Genomic DNA, 15,832 nt, shown 5'->3' on the forward strand with positions numbered 1-15,832 from the left:
CTACACATTTCTCCCCGTCATCAATAAAACAGCAGACATCATTTATAAGCTTATTTACACATTGTCAGGACAGGACCAGTGAAATAAGGAAATGTTCTGTTTAAGTAATGACGCCTAATGGCAGGGGGAACATAGTTGCCTAAGGACACCTGTATGATAGCAACTTTTGGGCCCCCCATTCGACATCTCTTGGGTATTACAATCTTTTAACAGCATAAGGGCACCATGAAGTCTAAAACTGGCCATACACTGCTAGAATTTTGTTAAGAATGTTTGGGTTTTAAGAATGTTTGACTTTCTAATCATTAGTGGGGTCAATTCAACAGTCATTTTCAACTGCAGTGATGAAAAAATTCGAAAGGAGCAACATTTTTCTCCAATGTACAAATTTCTAACAGTGTATGTGGTTTTCATTCAGGAAAGTCCATTCACTCCAAAACTGTAAATGTTAAAAGCAAACTTTTTTTGGAGTACTTTCGAACAACATTCATCAGGTCATTGAATGTGCTGATGAGAGTTTGTGTTCATACGAATGTTAATTAAAAAATCTACTAGAGTATAGCCAGCTTAAAGCGTTTGTTACCCCATCACTTAATATTCCTGATATGTGCCTGCTGTACTTGTGTGAGAAAGTATCCTATTCTCTTTGTACTGCTTCCTTTGGGTAAAATTTCTGGTGTTCCTCCTAGCACCCTCTGCTTTCCTATTAAACACTGACCACACTAAGCGGGAGAGTACACCGTGGTCAGTTCTCTATCTATGCTGGGAACTCAGTGTGCTCTCTTCCAATGATCAAACCTGTCCTGACACACCCCTGCTGCACAGCCATTCACTGGGAAGCTCAGTGTGCTGCTGCTCCTCCCCCGAGTTCTTATGCAGCTGAGAACAGAGGGAACAGAGGGAAAGTGATCACTTGTAAAAAAAGGAAAAAAGGTATTTAAATTTTTTTTTATATCTAATGGGGCGTACACACGGTCGGACTTTTCAGCTACAAAAGTCCGACAGCCTGTCCGACAGACTTTCGACGGACTTTCGACGGACTTGCGGCGGACTTTCTAACGAACAGACTTGCCTACACACGATCACACAAAAGTCCATCGAATTCTTACGTGATGACGTACACCGGACTAAAATAAGGAAGTTGATAGCCAGTAGCCAATAGCTGCCCTAGCGTGGGTTTTTGTCCGTCAGACTAGCATACAGACGAGCGGATTTTTCGACCGGACTCGAGTCCGTCGGAAAGATTTGAAGCATGTTTCAAATCTAAAGTCCGTCGGATTTGAGGCTGAAAAAGTCCGTTGAAAGTCCGGAGAAGCCCACACACGATCGGATTACCAGCCAGCTTTAGTCCGTCAGCGTCCGTTGGACTTTTGTAGACGAAAAGTCCGACCGTGTGTACGCGGCATAAGATCTTTATCTTTTTTGCTCCATGAAATTTGCATTAAACCCCTTCCCGCCGACCGTACGCACATCTGCGTACTCGGCTTTCCGGGGTTATACCGGGATGATGCCCGCAGCTGCAGGCATCATCCCGGTACCGTTGTCTTAAGCCGGCGATCGGCTACCCCGTATATAACAACCGATGTGGATAAAAGCCGCTCGGCTGTTATACCGGAGGAGCGGGTGGGGACATCCCCCCCTCCCGCCGCTCTTACCGGGCCTCCCGTGCGATTGGGAAGTCCGGTGTCCAATCGGCCACCTTCGGCGGCTGGGGGCGGGCTGGAATGAAGCTGTGGGTGGCTTCGTTCCAGCCTTCTCAATGTAAACGCGGAAGCGACGTCATGACGTCACTTCCCGTTTACTCGGCTGCCAATGACGCCGGTTTTAAAAAAATATACAGTGTTCAGAATCGCCGTTTTCGGCGATCTGAATACTGTGAAGTGCAGAGGAGGGATCGGGGGTCTTTTAGACCCCCAATCCCTCCATAAAGAGTACCTGTCACCACCTATTACTGTCACAAGGGGTGTTTACATTCCTTGTGACAGCAATAAAATAAAAAAAAATAATATGTTTTTTTTTAAACACAATTTACAAGTATAAAAAATAAATAAATAAAAAAATTTTTTCTTTTTAAAGCGCCCCCGTCCCCTCAAGCTCGCGCAGCGAAGAAAACGCATACAGAAGTCGCGCCCGCATATGTAAACGGTGTTCAAATCACACATGTGAGATATTGCCGCGATCGTCAGAGCAAGAACAATAATTCTAGCCCTAGATCTCCTCTGTAACTCAAACCTGGTAACCGTAAAAAAAATTTAAAGCGTCGCCTATGGAAATTCATAGGTACCGCAGTTTGTCGCCATTCCACGAGTGCGTGCAATTATAAAGGGTGACATGTTTGGTATCTATTTACTCGGCGTAACATCATCTTTCATATTATACAAAAAAATTGGGGTAACGTTACTGTTTGGATTTTTTAAAATTCATGAAAGTGTCCCTTTTCCAAAAATTTGCGTTTAAAACACCGCTACACAAATACTGTGTGATATAAAATATTGCAACAATCTCCATTTTATTCTCTAGATTCTCTGCTAAAAAAATATACATAATGTTTGGGAACTCTAAGTAATTTTCTAGCAAAAAATACGGATTTTAACTTGTAAACACCACATTTCAAAAATAGGCTTAGTCATGAAAGGGTTAAAGCTTGGCATTGGATACAAAGTGATAATGAGCAAATACAGTTCAAACATACAACTCGGATCCAAGGGACATTTCACAATGGAGCATACACAATTGAGTGCATAATAGAAAGTTTCAAAATGCGTTTCCCAACAAGAGTAGCCTGTAAAACATCAACATCACAAACTTTAGCAAAGACACTCTACCAACGCACAATAATAAGTGTGAAAGAGAGATGGGCAAATCATATAAAGTTGACCGTTAATCCAATAAATGCCACAAGCAAAAAAAAAAGAAGAAAAAAACAAAACAAAGGAAATTCTCCAAACAGTGCAAGCAAAAATCAGGCAATCAGTATCGGGACATAGTCAATTAGTGCCCAGGGCGAAGATGCCCAACAGCATTCCCCCCCCCCCCCCCCCCCAATGTATGAGCATTACGTTTCAGCAAAAATCCTCTCCTGAAAAATGTATGAGCATTGTGTATCAGCAAAAATCCCCCCCACCAAAAAAAAAAATTGAGCACTAGTCTTTACACTCACGCCCCAAGCCAAAATTCTCCTCCCAAAATAATTCCCCCTCTTCCAGTACAAATCCTTTCTCTTCCCAACTCCTAGCACAATTCCCCTACCCCTCAAAACTTACCCTCTGACCATAAATCCTCTACCCCTTCCAAATAACCTCTCTCCCGCACAACCCCCCCCCCCCAATTCCCTTATCCTAGCACTTATCCCCCCCCCCAATGTACCCTCCTAGCACAGATCGCTTTGATCATCCCTACTAGCACAAATCCTCCCCCCAAATCCCCCTCCCCAAATCCTACACTCCACTAGTACAAATCCTTCCCACCAAATCACCCATTCTAGCACAAGCCCCCAAAATTCCCACTGCGTCTGGGGCAGCCACCCCCTTCTGCCCACCCCCTGCAGGCAATCACCTAGGACATATAGAAAAAGTAAGGGCTGGCCATAAACAGTTGGAACCATTAATGGGCAGGCTGAATGTACCAAGTTGATCGATCCATTAACTTGGGTACAACCAGCCTGCTGGATTTGCCTGTGATTATCACAAGTGGCTAGCGATAATCACTGTCTTCTCCTGGCGGGGACGGCTCCCCCTGCCCGTCCCCGCGCCAGGAGAAGACGATTTCTCAGCAGGATGTGTTGATGGGGGAATCTTGCAAATTTCTTTCCTGCAACTAGTGGCTGTAGGAAAGAAATTTGCACCGTCTACGGCCAGACTAAGGAAGGGCTAAGGTTTTTATGTCCAAAGCCTTCGGTGATAAAAATAAAGCCCGGAGAACATTTGTAAATGCCTTTAGTTGACTAAAATGAGGTGACATTTTTAGGAAATTTATGAGAGATGAATAGCATGAAAAACAAACATCCATAACAGCTACGTCTCCAATAATCAAGTTAGCACTCCCTATGGTGCCCACGTAGTTTTCGGGCACACATCCTGGTCTTGTATATTTCCTTTTAGTGGCCAGAACTTGCCTATTGAAATGTACAGCGCACAGGGAGTATTTTATCAGTATAACTGAATAATAATGCAGCATTCATGTCATTCCATTCAATAGGGGGCCTGCAAGAGGCCTATAGAGATAACTCATTACTGATTCTTTAGAAATGCATTCTGTACAATACAGTCACACGCAGACACACCAAAAAAATATTTACAACTCAATTAATACATTTTTATTAATACTTATAGTACTATTATGGGCTGAGTAGAAACAGCAGAATATAAGGTCTTTGTTGTATTAGGACAGTTTCATTAGGACCTTTCTATAGTGAAATATATAAATATTTAGGGGTATGTCATATAAGAAAGGGTAGTTTTACACTGCTGAGCTGCAGTTTGGTCGCAGCACGGATGCAGCGCAGTGTACCCGCAGTTTTCGTGTGGGTTGCCCACAGTGTCCCATAAACTTCTATTATGTCCCACATTTTTGGTGCATCTTCTGAAAGTACATCAAAGATGCAGCACGCAGGACTTTTGGTGCACTTTCATAAAACACAACAAAAACGTGGGATCTAATAAAATTCTATTGGAAAGTGTGAGTGACTTGCACGAAAAACCACAGACACACTGTGCTGCTCCTGCACTGTGGCCAAACCGCAACGCAGCAGTGTTAAAGCTCCCTTAATGTATAAAAAAGCCCTAAATATTTATACACTTCACTATAGGAAGGTCACAGATGTTTCATCATAAACTTATTTTATTTGCCACAAAAGAAAAAAAAAAAATGACATAGCCCATGCATGACCCTTTCAGCTCTGTGCTCCACCTTCCAAGTGTACATGCTATAGCAGTGGGTGGTACAAAAGCTGAAAGCTGTGCAATAGGCTGGTTTAAAACTGGCCATACACTATATCAATATATATATTGGCCATACACTATATCAATACTGGCTATACACTATATCAATTTTATTGTACAACGTCTAATCAATATCCTTTAGATTTATCAAAACACTGTAATCTAAGGGCAAACCTAAACAATCGATTCAATTTGTGTCAGATCAGACAGGCCCTTGCGCCACATAGTTGATGGTAGATCCAGGAGGATTGTACAATCAGATTGTGTAGCTTATGGTCAGCCTAACACATGTACCTGCACACAGCTAACTAGCAGTCTGCATGTCCTTAGGTTGCAACACTGCCAACATTGTCACCCAAGGACAAGAAGTTCCTTGTTGACAGGATCGATGGCTGAAAGCTGACATAAAAAACCTGCACAAATAAAACAAATTTCTCAATGCAATCAAAAGAGAGTACGCCACCAGGAACTTTTTTTGAGGGGGGAGGGCAATTTAAATACACTTTAAAAAAAATTACTTATTTATAAAGTATATTTTTTTTATTTAAAAAATAGAAATTAAATATTGGAATGAATAAATCAACTTTTAGACACATTGCACAAACCCTGCCTCTTGACATGTTTCGATTTTTCCCGTAATTCAACAAAGATCCATTGAAAATATAGTTATCTAGATCAGTGTTTCTCAACTCCAGTCCTCAAGGCGCCCCAACAGGTCATGTTTTCAGGCTCTCCGTTATTTTACACAGGTGATTTGATCAGTTTCACTGCCTTAGTAATTACCACAGCCATTTCATCTGAGGGAAATCCTGAAAACATGACCTGTTGGGGCGCCTTGAGGACTGGAGTTGAGAAACACTGATCTAGATGATCATAGAGTGCATGTGATATTCTACTACAGTATATAATTGTTTTGAACTTCAGCTCTTACATGTTCATAGACCAAAACTATTTTTACATTTCAGCTATAGGCCTTTTGATTTCGCAATAATGTTGTCATTGGCTTTAGTACTACTGTAATATACTATTGTTGTTGGCTACTAATAAGAATTTTTGTTGGAAGTATTCATATGAAGTATCTCATATGAAGTATTTCATTTTCTTTGAATTTTGAAGAAAAAGAAGAAAAAAGTTACAAACTTCATTCTAAGACTTGTCTTAATTATTATTATGACTCTTAAATTATCCTATTAGTACAAAGTATGGTAAAGTTATATACAAATGAAATAAAACATTTGTTTCAATTTTTGTGTATTTTTTTTTTAAAGCCTAAACATTTTTACCTGTAGGCCCCTTTCAAACGATCGGCCCGCAAAGATCCGCCTGTCCATTTTTTTCAGGCGGATCCGAGCAGGCCACCCATTGACTTGTATGGGCAGGCGGATGTCAGCGAAGATGTGTCCGATAACACCTGCCTGCCATCCGATCCAACAAGATCCGCTGAAAACAGAAACGTTTGCCATCCATCCAGCAGATGAGACCGGATGAAAACGGACATGCTGTCCGTTTTCATCCGATCTTCCCATAGAGAACAGCGGGGCCAGGCCCAGATTTACTCCCTTTGCTGCCAGAAAGGCCAGGGTCCTTCAGTGCCGCCCCCCCTCTCCCCCACACACACATTACGCCATTACTACTAAAAAAAAAATAATAATAATAAAAGAGCCATAAAACTATCCCATATTTTGTAAACGCTATAACTTTTGCGCAAACCAATCAATAAACGATTATTACGATTTTTTTTACCAAGAATATGTTGAAGAATACATATTGGCCTAAACTGAGGAAAAAAATAGTTTTTTATATATTTTTTGGGGATATTTAGTATAGCAAAAAGTAAAAAATATTGCTTTTTTTTCAAAATTGTCGTTCTTTTTTTGTTTATAGCGCAAAAAATAAAAACTGCAGAGGTGATCAAATACCACCAAAAGAAATTGTATTGTCCCGGAATGAAGATCATAATTAAGGGACAATCGCGGGCAGTCCGGGACACGTGGGCACCCTACCGCCGGGCAGGGGCGTATCCAGAGCCTAGTCCCGGGAGGGGCACTGCCAGAAAATTTTTGCAGGGAATTTGTCGGGGAAATGGCTGGTGTTGGCGCTTCAATCATCACAGCGCCATAGTTGATATGGTGTCAGGATGATTGAAGCGCATTATTTCTATTATTACATTGTAATATAAAATAAAATAGTTCAACTCACCATAATGCAGAACCAGTGGGAGCCCTGAGCGTGTCACTTGGTACCGTCGCCTGCCACCAGATGCAGCTTGTCACTTGCCACTGTTGGCTGCCACCAAATGCAGATTGTCACTTGCCATGTCACTTGCCACATCCTCTGCCACAAGATGTGTATTGTCACTTGCCAATGTCGCCTGCCACAAGATGTGGATTGTCACTTGCCAATTTCGCCTGCCACAAGATGCGGATTGTCACTTGCCAATGTCGCCTGCCACAAGATGCGGATTGTCACTTGCCAATGTCGCCTGCCACAAGATGCAGATTGTCACTTGCCAATGACTGTGTCCCAGAGTGAGGACAGGCAGTGAGAGATAATGTAATCTCTCTGCTGCCCATACCTGCACAGTGATGTCAGAAGCTGAGCTGTGGTGATGCAGGGTGAGAGATGATGTGAGAAAGCAGCTACTCATCAGAATATGCAACCAAAGTAATGTTGCATTGCGGCCATCTTGGTACACCCCCACTTGTCAGCAGTAAGACTAGAGTTAGAAGTTGGCAAGCAGACATCTTTATACACCCACCGGAGTCTTGCTTTTCAGAGTTATTTTTAACTGTAAACTCAGCTTATTTAGTGAAATATAAGTTGAGTTTACTGTTAAAAATAACTGTGAAAAGCAAGACTCTGGTGGGTGCATAAAGATGTCCGCTTGCCGACTTATAACACTAGGCTTACTGTGGACGAGTGCGGGAGTACCAAGATGGCCACGACACAACGTCCCTTCAGTCACATATTCAGAAGGGGAGTGGCTTTCTGACAACACCTGCCTGCTCACTCAGCCTCAGTCACACGCCAGCCGACCACCCACCCGCCCACCGGCATGATTGCTCACTCACCGGCATGCCCATCTGCTCGCTCACCTGCTCATTATTTTCTGGGGGGGGCAATTGCCCCGTTGCCTCCGCCCCTGCCACCAGGGGCTATGTTAGTGCGGGGGGCGGCCGAGAAGTCGCCACAGGAGTGGCGCCGCCCCTGCACCACTGCCGCCCCGAGGCCTAGTCTCGGTGGCCTTGTGGGAAATCCGGCCCTGAACGGGGCTCTCACTGGTCTGTCCCTGCACAGTGAGCAGAGACAGACCTGTCATCTGCCTGCTCAGTAGGGATCAATGGAGTGATCTCCTGCTGAGCTAGCAGTGTCCATTGAGTGGATCCGCCCCATGTGAAAGGGGTCTAATGCATTCCCTGCATTAAAGTGATTATAAATGATCAACTTGTAAAACAACCAATTTAGTTAAAAACAGAAATGAAAGACAAAACATTTGTGTATAGATGTAAAAAAAACATTAAAAATACCTTTTTTCCCCTTCTTTTTTTTTTTTTTTTATAAGTGATAACATTCCCTCTGTTCTCAGCTGCATAATAGCTGGGGGAGGTGGAGAAGCAGCAGTACACTGAGCTTCCCAGTGAAAAGCTGTGCTAGGGGGGTGTCAGGACAAGTCTGATGATTGGATGAGAGCAGGCTGAGTTCCCAGCATACCTAGAGAACTGACCCCCGTGTGTTCTCCTGCTTAGTGTGGTCAGTTTTTAATAGCAAAGCAGAGGGTCTGGAAGGAACACCAGGGATTTCACACAAAGGAAGCAATACAAAGAGAACAGGATACTTTTTCATACAAGTACATGGCAGAGGAGGCACATATCAGGAATATAAAATGTTGGGGTAACAAATACTTTAAGGTAAAAAAGGTTTAGGTATCAGTATTAATTGAGTCCTCACTTGAACCCAACTGCAGCGGCTCTGTCTTCTCTCAACACACTCACAGGCTTTGCTGTGGTAGCGGGATCCATTGGCCCCTGCCGCTGTCAGTCAAATCCTGTGACGATGGAGCGAGTAGGAGGGCCGAGCCACGCACTCCGTGTGAACGGATGTAGGGAGCGTGGCTCAGGGTCGAGCCTGCAGGGGTGCCATGATGGTGGCACACTGAGAAGAGGAGGAGCAAGGACAACCAACGGGGAACACCAGAAGAGGAGGTTCAGGGCTGCTCTGTGCAAGTCCATTGCTGGTAAGAATAACGTGTTTGTTATTTAAAAAATAATAAAATCCTTTACAATCACTTTAACTTGATTGGGGTAGGGGATGTTTTTTGACATCTAAGTCCCATTTAGGAGATTTATCTTCACTTCCTGTCTTGTAAACACAACAGGAAGTGAGTGGAAATTTTTTGAAAGTGAGGGAAATCCCACTTTCGACAGTTGTCACTGAAACTGACACCCCCACTGGAAGATTTCCTCTTTATTCTGGTGACAACAAATTATGGATTTTCCTTCAACTTTAGTCATGGTGACAATGGTCACCAGGACAGCGGGGACACAGACAGAGCTGCAAACTCCACACCACTCTATCCAAAACTAAATAAAATATGTTTTAGCTTATTGACTACAGAAAGCTGAACTCGGGGCATAAAAACTTTTAAATTCTTTAACAGTCACAAAGGTTATATATTTTCTTTGTATGTATAAAATGAATTTAAAAATGCAAACATTACCTTGTAAAAGTAGCAGTGACATCTGTGAGTTTTTTTTTCATTCAACCCCGTGGTGCTCTGCCTTGGATTTCATGACAGCATTGTTAGCTCACTAGAGGAAGTTAGAAGCTCAGTGGATTTCTGGCAGGATTGACAGGTATTTTTGCACCTATTAAACAGGCATAACAAAAAACTTTCAATTGCAAATTTAACAGACCAAAAAAAGAGCAAATAAGAGAAGCTCACAATTAGGGTTTACGTATACTTTGAGGTGGAATTAAACTTTAAAAAAAAAAATGCTGACAGGTAGGATTTTTATGGTAGAATTGACCCTATTGGTTTCTTTTGTCATAAACACCTCTCTCTGCCTGGCATCTTGGTGTACATTTACAGCATTGCTCCATTCCGTGATGATGTGACTCCTGTGTGCATGCGCAGGAATGTCATCATGGCCCAACTAAAAAGTGTCTGAAGGTTTGGGACCTGGAAGGAAGACCAGGAGAAGATGGCAGCACCCGTACCCCAACAGGAGCGCTGACAGCACAGCACTGGCGGGGAATGGGGATCGCTTGCCAATGCCAGGTAAGTCTTCCATAATTTTCCAGCATGCATGTCCGACAGAAGCTGGCCGACATACACATGGGCAGAATGTCAGACTTTTTTTTTTGAACATTGTCTCCTGACATTCGGCCCGTGTGTACCTGGCTTAACAACTCCTGAAGCCCAATAAAAAAATGTCAGGGGTATAAATCTACTTTGAGGGTTTGCTCTCCACCAATGTGCTAATGTATTGTGCTAATGTGTCTGTGTCTTCGAAACATTCCCTCTTATTTACACCAAACACTCATATAATCAAAGCTGCTCCAGCTCCAGCTTTCTAGTAGCAGTCAGTGTTAATGGAAGATGAAAGCAGCTTTGATAGAAGCTTTTCTTATTCTGTTTAGTCAGCTCCAGCTTCCTTCTCTCTTATCAGATCTGTCTGGCCCAGCAGCCACACAGGGAGCTGTGAATGCCTATTCATTAACATGTTGACCCTTTACCTCTCTTGGCTTTTGTTACACAGTCCATTGTCCACCTGTCCCTCTTTTACCTAGAATAGCAAACATAAATTCTACAGCCAGAAAGTCTGTGTTTGCCCTGTGCAGCACCACCACATCTGAAACCTATAGAGACATTTTTATCTGTACTAGTAAGGTACAGCGCTGATGGACATTTGGTTTAATTTACTAGATAGAAAATTAGCTAATTAACTTTTCAAGGAATTTTCTCTTAGCTAAAGCTGACTATACATAGATTGAAATTCAGAAGAGACTGGGCTGATCTACCAATCAAATTCTGTACAACCTCCCTGTTGGGGTTTCCCCACTCGATCAGCTGGCAGTGCTCATCAGTGTAATCTGACAACGGGGAAGTCTCCCCACTGTTAGGATACAATAGCTCAGTGGGGAGGATCCCATATCCTCCTTAAATGTGTAGATAGAACTGGGTCAATTTTTAGGTTGAAAAACAAAAAAACGATCCATCATGGGCTGCCCTAGTGAATGTGAAGATTTGCAAGAATACCCAATCACAAGCAAGGAAAAAAAAAAAAAAAAAACAATATATTTGCATGCACATGATTGGACGATAGAAGTTAATAGAGCTTCAAATCATTCACTAAGTTATGGAAAAATCCAATTGCAAATTGAACAGCCTATTTGCCTTTAGGAAATCAACTCCAATTACATTGTCTCTTGTTAGTGTTGGACTATCTTATGATCTTTATAATTCTTTACAGTCCTGCTACTCAATATTCCTCTTGTTTAAAGTGTTAAGCAGCCCATAGAGGAGTTGTTTCTTTTTATTCAACCAGTAGGCTGAACAAAAAAGAAAAACTCGGTTCCCCTATCCACACGCTCAATGTGACCAGCTCCACAAATTGAATGGGGAAAATCTGTAAGCAGCGTGCTTATACATAGATCAAAATTGGGCAGATGCCTGCTGAACTGGCTGCATTTCGATCCATGTATTTGGATGCTTTATTTCATCTAAAACTGAAATTAGAGCTACTGGTACATGGCAGTGTGTCTAAAGCCTTTTTTTTTTATATATAAACTCTTTCCTTATTTGGAACCAAAAAGAAGAGTATAACTAAGCTTTGAAGGCACATCAAGATTAAACAGATATGTAGGTACCGAAAGGATGAGTCTCAAGATGTGAATGGTACATCTTATCAAGGTATGAAAGTGTCGGTGAGCATTGGTAAATTCTTTAATTATTTGGCACAAAAAAGAAGAGTATAACTATGCTTCGAAGGCACATCAAGATTAAACAGATATGTAGGTACCGAAAGGATGAGTCTTAAGATGGGAATTGTACATCCTATTCCACAACATAATTTAACAGATAATTGTAGACACATAACAAATGTAGAACGCTGAAAAGAAGAAATAGGTAAGAAAGAGTAAATATGGAATGTATAAGATGTGTCTTTGGTTGGTGGTAGCAGAAGGGTTACATGGTTTAGGTGGTGGAATAAGGGGGGGAATTACTGTGATTGAAGTGTGAAGTTCCCCTATCAATGAACTGGCTGGGGGGTAGGGGAGGGGAAGGAGCAGTAGAGTGACAATAGTAGAGTAGTAAAATAAGACAGGGAGGCAATGGAGAAGATATAAGGATAGGACTGGAAAATATAGATGGACAGATGTTGGATCATGGTTGTTGCATAATGGCTTTATGTTCATCTGTGGTTTAAAATCTGATCAAGGAAACTGTGTATTCCTGAGGGAGCTAGTAAGGCTTTCCATCAGCATAATGTAATTCATTATTTCAAACCACTGTTTTACTGCAGATTGAGAGGAGTTTTTCCAGAGAGTGAGAATACTTGCTCAGGCTCCATTCAGCATATGGATTAGAATGGATCCCTTGTAGTGTCTGAATAGCATCTTGTTGTGGTGAAGTAAAAAGAAGCCAGGGGATCTGCAGATAGGATGATCTGTGAACTTTCAGGTGACTGTAGATACGCAGTCCCAAAAGTGTTCAAGTTTGGGACAAGACCAAAAGATGTGGTGAATACTTCCGATAGGGTCTTCATAACCCCAGTAGTGATGGGGTTGGTGAGGATGGTGGGGGGTGACTCAGAGTAGTAGCTGTGAAGGAGATGAGGCATTTTGTATCATTAGGCAAGGATTTTGTATCCCGACTATTGATACTTATTTCTAGTGGAAGATTTATTGAACAAGTACAGGATTCTAGATTGTTCTGCAGAAGTGAAGGTGAGCCTAGGCCCTTTTCCCATCGCTTAAGAAATAAGGGAGTTGAGCAGAGGTAGTTTTTTTTTTTTTTTGCTATGTTCCATTGGGGAGATTTCCCATCACTTCCCATATCAGATAACAATAGGAGGCAAAAAGAAATCTCTCTCCGTTGGCCCTGCTCTTCAGCCCCTTCCCTCCCTACATAGCTTTTATGTAGCTGCTGGAGATAGAGTGAAGGGGAATACTATAGTGTTACTTGAGTGATATCTCCAAGCCATCTGGAGCTGCTGACATCACAATACGTATAAACTTTGTTGCTGAAACAAACCTGGGTCTTTTTAACATTCATCCATGTGGAATGTCTTCAGCCAGAGAAGATTGGTGCCAAAGGTGTATCCTCCTCCCTCTTCTATTGATATAAACATGCATAGTCATGAAATCCAAGCATGCATGTTTGTAGGAGAATTGTTTAAATAAAAAGGTATTAAAATGGTTGGAATCTGTCCACATATAAGTGAGTCGGGGGAATAGCAGGGCTGCGGGCGTTATTATACTATAGTCTGGTTGTATTTAATATGCTTCTTATCAATTAATAATGGGTTGTATAATGATAACATTCGTCAAATGGATTGAGATATACTCTTACTGTACACTTGCATCTACCAGTCTGCCGATCAAATCATCAGATCCCAATCAGCTGTAGAATCCGTTGTTGATCATCATAAGAGAAGATCTAAGATATCCTAATCTGCAGTATTAATTGGCTTGACTATGCCTGTATAGGTATCTTTAATTAGAAAAACAGAGCGAAACAATTGCACAAGCCTTAGACCCTTCACAGTATGAAGTCAATTCATGTATAATGAATAGGACAGCTGACTTCAGGCATATAAGATACAACTCCAGCTGTGACAATAGACAGAGCTCATGTTCCCATGTCACAGTCCCATGATGGATCTTCAGTAAACAGCTCTGTACAATGCTGCTTACATGTTTATGCAATTGTTAATGCTAAACTACAAGTACTAAATCAAAAATCTATAGTAGTGGTATTAAAGAAAAATAAAGCCGCATGGACCTTTTTAATAAGGCAAAACAAAGAACAATGAAAATCATTAAATTGCAGTGAAAGTATCTGAACTTTTTAGACACTGCCCAGGGCAAATAAACTTAGGGGGTGCAGACATCTCAGAGTTTCACTATTAAATGCCAATTTCTTCTTATTTAGGCCTGCAAGGCAGATATAATTAATGAAGAACAATTGCCCTCTTTATGATCTTTAACAATGGAAATACTTAATACCAACATCTGTGGAAGATTAGAAAAACACTAAAACATTTTAAATAAAGTTATGGGAACAGAAGATATGGTTGGCAACAAGTTTTGTAGCTTTAAATAAGACTTAATGTTACAGAATATATCACACGCAATGACAAATTTACATTTTTATAGTAATAATTTTATTGTAATGCCCCTTTCACACATGCAAACCATTTGTTTCATCAGTTCAGGCAATTTTTTCAAAAGAAAAAATGGATGAAGTTTTTCAGTTTTTTTTTTTTAAATCAGTTTGTCATCAGTTTTTCATCTGTTTTGCATCACTTTTTACATCCGCCAGCTAGAGTCCTTCACCATTTTTTTCATTCATATCCGTTTTTCACCCGATCTGTTTCTTAACGCAAGAAAAATGGGGCTTTGATCTGTTCCAAAAAACGGATGTTGAAGGAAGCACATTTACATCAGTTTTTCTATAGAGATGCATTGATGTCCGTTTTTCATCCGTCAACGGATGTATAAAAAATGAACAATGGGTCCGCATGTTGAAAGGGGCCTTAGTCTAGCCAACTGGTACAGCCCTCTCCAATGTACCCTCTGTATCTTTAATCTGTACAGCAAGATACAGTAAAGCTGGTCATGCACTAGTAATATTTAAGAATTTGTTAGAATTTTTTTTTTTTTTTTAAGAAGCTTCATTTGATTTTTTTATGTTGGTAGGGTCAAATCGACATTGATTTTTCTACCATAGTGATGAAAAAAATTGAATGAGCATGTTACATTTTTCTCAAACCAATTTCCAGCAATGTATATGGTTTTCATTCGGGAAAGTCCATTCATAACAAATTTGAATGCACCATGATTAAGCTGGAGTTAAGCATTTTTTTTGGTTCTTGTTAGAGTAGAGAAGAGTTACAACTACTGTGTAGTTTTTGCGGAAATCTCATCATACTTCCTTTTTATTTGAAGGGATGTATGTTATTTTATTTTTTTTAATAGAAAATAATTCTGGCTGGAGATGTAACACAATTCTTATGGAAACCAATTTTAATATCTCTAGATATGATTTTTTCCCCTCTCCTAATCCCTCTTTTTTCTTCATCACATATTTTGTTTTTTTTTCCATTTCCTTCACGTATTCTTTTCTTTTCCTTGGTTAGCTATAGTTTTTCTTGTAACATCTACTGATTAGACAAGTTGTGTTTATTATATAATAATTAAATATATATTAATTATTACTAATAATGTTGGAAGTTGGAAGTTGATATAGTTTTATGTACAACATACCTCTGTAAAGGTGGCCATAGATATGAAGACAAAAGTATACACTTTGATGCAAGTTCCTACAATGTAGTGGAGAACAAAAAGCATTTGAAAAGCTCACTGAATCAGGTTAGGCTGCTCACAACAGACAAGGTTACTCTCCAGTGGGTACCCCAGCAGGTTAGCAGAAAAAAACATCCAGCAAAAATGGAAGGAGAGCCAAATCAAAGGATAAAAGAATCCAATTGAATTCATTAGTTTGTACTATAAGGCATCCAACTTGATTTGAGGGTCAAAAAAACTCCCATCAGGGCTTCAGTTAAAATAAGAACCTTGAATGGACTCAAAATAGAGCTTTCCTTTGTGGATCTGTGTAGGGAAGAAAGTTTCTGGACCAAGAGAGTTACTGGCCAGCAGTATCTTAT

Source organism: Aquarana catesbeiana, linkage group LG08, assembly GCF_042186555.1.
Source record: "Aquarana catesbeiana isolate 2022-GZ linkage group LG08, ASM4218655v1, whole genome shotgun sequence".
In the NCBI taxonomy this organism is placed as follows: Eukaryota; Metazoa; Chordata; class Amphibia; order Anura; family Ranidae; genus Aquarana; species Aquarana catesbeiana.